Source organism: Prunus persica, chromosome G7, assembly GCF_000346465.2.
Source record: "Prunus persica cultivar Lovell chromosome G7, Prunus_persica_NCBIv2, whole genome shotgun sequence".
Classification (NCBI taxonomy): Eukaryota; Viridiplantae; Streptophyta; class Magnoliopsida; order Rosales; family Rosaceae; genus Prunus; species Prunus persica.
In genome coordinates this window covers 6224029-6230169 of record NC_034015.1, presented here as the reverse complement: position 1 = coordinate 6230169, position 6141 = coordinate 6224029, and positions in this window count along the sequence as shown.

Below are 6141 nucleotides of genomic sequence, written 5' to 3'. Positions count from 1 at the left end.
CTTTCTTATTTAAATTGATCTCAATTAGGCTTTCGACACTACTACAAAAAGTGAAAAAGACGACCAGCAAACAACGACGGTCTAAGTGAAAACCGTCGTGGTTTATAAAAAGACGATGGTTCTAAAAACACCGTCGTGTAATACAACCTTAGACAACTAAAAAATGGAGTTTCAAATGGCTGTTCAAAAACAACGACGTACATAATTAAACAACCGACGTCTATTTGAAACAGATTTCCGCAGTGTAAAATCAATGCGAACAAAGAACGGCAGAAGTTATGAATCGACCGACGTAGAAAGTAAAGACGACGATTTCAATAAAAACTGCCGTTTTTACTCATAAAATAACACGACGAGGTTTTCGTATAAGACGCCGTATAATTACAAACAAATCCACGGCTTTAAAATACAAAATATCGCCGTATTAAATAAATTTACAACGACGGAAAATATAAATATATCGACGTCATTCTCGTATAGTTCTACGACGTTATCTTTAAATCGTACAATAAAATTTATCGTCGTATTTATTCATTTTATACGTCGTACCTTTAATTTTAACGGTCGTCTTAATAAGAATTTTTGTTAACAATTTTTTTCTTTGATTTTCTTGTCCTACGTCGGTAGATCTACTTAATGACAAGAATTGAAATAACCACGACGGTTTATATAGAACACCGCCGACATAATCAGATTTGTCTGAGATCCCAAGGGTTACGAAATCTTACCAGATGGAACTCTGTTCCACATCATAATCTTAACAGATGACACAGATTTGCAAATATTGCGTCGTGTTAGTTTACAAATTCTAGAACATTAATTTCCCTCATTTTAAATTTCCTCGGGAAAGAAAAATCTATTTATCACGCTTTGGAATTGAAAACTAAAACTGAAAGAATACGGGAAAAAAAACTCTATTTATAATTTAAAAATAAAATCCACGTCGGTTGTAGTACACTTAACGACGTTTAACAAAATAATCTACGTCGGTAATTATAAATCTACCGCCATCTTAACTTAATATAGACGACGAGAAAAGACGACGGTAGAACATAAAACCGCCGTTGTTTCAGTTTCTTTAACATATCTTTCTGCAGGACTTGTATAGTTCAAAGCATTGACAATGTCTTCATCATATCTCCCAGAAACTACTGATTCAATTGCTCATGCTTTAGAGGCCATCTGAAGCCATTTCTATTCTTTATCGCATTCTTGAAACCCATCTTCTTCTTCTGAAGCTCTACGGATAAAGGAAGAGGCTATCACAAATCCGACGGATCTTCTTAGGCAAGAAAATCAAGCAGAGGATCAGGCACATCTGATCTTCAGATTTCCCTGAGAAGCGAACTTTCCTTCGACAGCGAGTGGAGGCCAGGCTTGCATCTCTTTTGATGGAAAGCAAGGAGTATTCAGAAGCACTAAGTGTCCTATCAGGCTTGATCAAGGAAGTGAGAAGGCTAGTTGACAAGCTTCTTCTTGTGGACATATATTTGATGCGAGTAAGCTCAATTTCTCTTTGAGAAAACATCCAAATTATTGTCTTTGAGACATGAGAGACTGAGAGAGGAAGAACTTGGAACCTTAAATGTAAACCGAAAATGAATGAAAGCGACAAATTTATAGAATAAATTTTTAAAACCAACGGCGGTCCTTACAAAAAAACCGCCGTTTAAATTGTAAAATCAACGTCGGTATGATCGACGTATATTACAGAAATCCACGTCGGTAAATTAATAAAAACGACGTGTTAAATAATCTACCATGACGCGAGTTATTACTTATGTACTTTAATTTTTGAGTTTACTACGACGGTACCTACAAACTACTGTCGTATTTATTTACCACGTCCGAAGTTAAATGTACCGTCGTATTTTGTAATTTATACGTCGTAGTTATATGTAACCGCCGTATTATTTTTTTGAAATGATTTTATATGTAAGCAACTTTTCGTCTACTTGACTTACACATTAGTTGTTTTTATATTCTTATTTTATTTAAATCTGTCATCCAAAAAAGAAACTTTACATATTGCAGAATATTAATTTCCTTCGTTTTAAATTTCCTCCGGAAAAAAAACTCTATTTATAACGCACTGTAATTGAAAAATAAACTGAAAGGTCACGGGAAAAAAAATTCTATTCATAATTTAAAAATTAAAATCCACGTCGGTTATATTAAACCTAACGACGTTAAATGAAATGATTCCACGTCGAACGAAAAATATTGCGTCGTGTTAGTTAAAAACGACGTAGTTAAATGTAACCGCCGTATTATTTTTTTGAAATGGTTTTATATGTAAGCAACTTTTTGACTTACACATGCACTGTTTCCAAACCCGATTAAAAATTTCAATCTCCCAAAGAAACCTTTTCGTCTTTTTTCCTTGTCAGAGCATTGTCAGAGTTTCTCATCGTCTTCCTCTCGTCTTCTTCGTCGTCTCTGAACTTAAACATCGATCATCTTCCTCTTGCTTTCATTGCACGCAAAAGGTAAGCTTTCATTTTCACTATTTTGGTTACTGTTTTGCATGCTCATACGTTTTTTGTTTGAAAAATCTTTTTACCTTTTTTCTGGCCAAAATCATTTTACTTCTTTCCAAGTTTGATAAAATATACAGACAAAGAGGGAAAGTTTCCAACTTTGAAGACAACTACCTCAACTAAATAAGACGACGGTAGACCACGACGGTTCGTCAGTTGTTCTAGCGTCGTCTGAAAATTGACAAAGTTATTTTTAAAATAATAGTCTTTTTTTATATGCTTGTTTAATTGCAGGTTTGATTTCTCTGAACAATGGTTTTTGTTTTTCCCTTATTTGATAAAATATAAAGAAAAAGAAACTAGGGTTGGTATCTAATATAGACGACAAAATATCTTATTGTTTTACGTCGTGTGAATGTTAATACCACGACGGTGTATTACTATTGACGTTGTATGAACATAAATACCACGACGTTATATAAATAATAGTTTACCACGACGGTGTATTACTATTGACGTCGTGTGAACATATATACCACGACGTTATATAAATAATGGTTTTAAACATTTATTACGTCTGAGATTATTTCATTGCGTCGTCTAAAATCATATCATACGTCGTATTTTTTTAATACCGTCGTTTGTGTTCTTAATGTTTTCCTGAAATATTTTCACTTGCAGTTTTGTCTGTTAAAATGGTTTCTCAACAACAAACTAAGGATTCTGGCTCCAAGAAGCTTGGAATGGTAGCTCCTCAACACAAGTCTTCGAAGGAGATGAAGTCTTCGAAGAAGATGAAGTTTGCTTCATCATCTGCTGAGACAGAACCAACGAGCCAGACAACAATCTCTGATGATTCAAAGACTGGTCGAGGTATGAGCACAATGCCTCGTGTTGTGAAGAGAAAGCTTCAGAAACTGAGGCCAATTGTTGAGTACAATAAAAGGGGGAAAGGTGTTGGCCAAGCACATATTGAGATGCAGTCGTATATTGGTGTGTTGGCACGCTCCAGGATCCCACTTGTGGACAAGAAATGGTCCCAAATCCCCAAGGATATAAAGGAGCGGATTTGGGAAGCAGTTGACATGGCTTTTGTCGTAGGCCAAGGGGGCAAGACCTCTGTTTTAGCTTCTACTTCCAAGAAATGGAAGGATTTCAAGTCTACACTAACGAGGCATTATATCCTTCCATACACCAATGACAGGGAGAAATTAAGCCAACCCCCTGAAACATATAAATTCATAGAGAAAGCACAATGGGATGCCTTTGTAGCTTCAAGGCTATCCAAAGATTTTGAGTCTGTGCATTCTCAACATGCACAGATTAGGGAGAAACTTGAGTACAATCATCGATTGTCTCGAAAAGGATATGCTGGATTGGAGGATCAATTGGAGGAAACCATGCCTGGGGTAGAAATTGATCGATCTACCTTATGGAAGAGAGCTAGACAGGACAAACATGGTAACATCCCTGATCCAAAGGTGGCAGAGAAAGCAAAATTAATTGTAAGCCTACTATCACTCTGTTTTAAATTTTTATTAAACTGTGAATTATTCTTATTACGTCGTATGTTATATTTTTCGTCGTGTGAATGATATTACCACGTCGAGAAGTTTTTAAAAACGTCGTTAAAGGTCTAAATAGGAATCACTACTATGTTTTCTGTAATTATAGCATAAGACGTCGGTGGTTCATTTTGGCGTCGTTTGAATGATATTACCACGTCGAAACTTTTTTAAAAACGTCGTTAACGGTCTAAATAGGAATCACTACTCTGTTTTCTTTAATTATAGCATAAGACGTCGGTTGTTTATTCATTTCGTCGTTTTAAATAAATAACCACGTCGGTATAACTACCGTCGTGATAAGTTATAATAACGTCGGTTTATACGTTATTGCGTCGTGTGAAATTATATAATACGTCGTTTGTACATAAATAACCGTCGTGTGTTTTTTTGTTTATCTTTTTTTAGGATGAATTGCAGAAACAAGTCTCGGAAGGCAAAGTCAGAGTAGATGGCAGCAATGATGTGCTGACCATGGCTTTGGGCCCCGAGCATCCTGGCAGAGTGAGGGGAGTTGGTGCTGGTGTTTCCCCAAGGCAATATTTCAATTTGCCCAAACCACAGAGGGTGAGCTTTGACGACCGTTTGAAGGACAGTTTAAGAGTTCTCCTTCAAGAAGAGACTAAAAAGATGGAGGCTAAGGCAAGGGAAGAGGCCTTAAGGATGGAGGCTAGGACAAAACAATTGGTAGAGGCTGAGAGGGAGCATTTCCTGAGTCAGCTTTCCCAATTAATTCCCAATTTTGATCCAAGCATGCTTAAACCAAGAATTAGCCAAAGCCCCAAAAATCCAATGTCTGACAAAGCTAGCTGCTCTGGAGGTGATGTGAGATCCCTACATTTGGAGGATGATACTGCCAAAATGGGGAAACATCAGCCAGATGAAGAGAAGGAAGAAGAAAAAAGAGATGAAGAGAAGGAAGAAGAAAAGGAGAAAGAAGATGAAGAAAAGCATGACGACAAGGTATGTTCACATAACTTTGCCTTTTTTATTTGTTTTTCAAAATTTCAGACGTCGATATTTTTATTTAATCCGTCGTTTGTTTAAAACTTAGACGGCGGACTTTTTTTAAGACGTAATAAAATATTTAAACGACGGTTTTTGCACCGTCGTTTAAATGGTTTCAGACGACGCTTTATTCATAAAACCGTCGTCTTTATTGAATTACCACGACAGTTTTTTTACCGTCGTTTAAATACTTTTAAGACGACGTTTTATTCCTTAAACCGTCGTCTTTATTGAATTACCACGTCATTTTTTTTATTTCTTTAAACAGGTTATTGAAGTTGGTGCTTATTCAAATATGGAGGCGCCATCTTCTTTAAAAACCCTTTGTCGTTTTGTGGAAACGACACTCCTGCCTGAGGATAAGACACTCCAATTTACAATTGATAAGGAGGTGTTTGGTGGTGAGCGCGATACCTTCCTCCTGCCTGAAGATATTACACAATTTGCAGGCATGGAAGAAATTGGAGCTACTGTATTGGCTGTATATATGAGGTTTGTACTTCTAAAATAATACCTCGTTGGTTTATATATTGCGTCGTCTTAACTAACTAACCACGTCGTCTTAACTAACTACCGTCGTGATAAATATATTATAACGTCCTCATCTATTTCAGTACGTCGTGTGAAATATTATAATACGTCGTTTTTTTATACATAACCGTCGTGTTTGTTTGTGCTGACTTGTTTATATTATTTTATGTATTTAGGTACTTACACGATGTTTTGAAACAAGCCAATATGTGCAGCATGGTTGGCTTTATCGACCCTGCTACAGTTAGTGCCAACTCTGGCACAATAACTGAAAGATCACGACTGGTAGCAGCTCGACTTCAGAAGACAGACGGTGAACAGATTTTCATGATGCCTTACAATCCAGGGTTAGTCTCCTTAGGATTTTGTTTTTATGATTTTCAATAAATGACAGCTTATAAACTAACCACGTCGGTGTTTTATTTTATTTAGTCGTTTGAAACTACTAACCACGTCGGTATTTATTTATCGTCGTGATAAATATATAATGTCGTCGTTATCTACTTTATTTCGTCGTGTGAAATACTATAATACGTCGTTTTTGTAAATAACCGTCG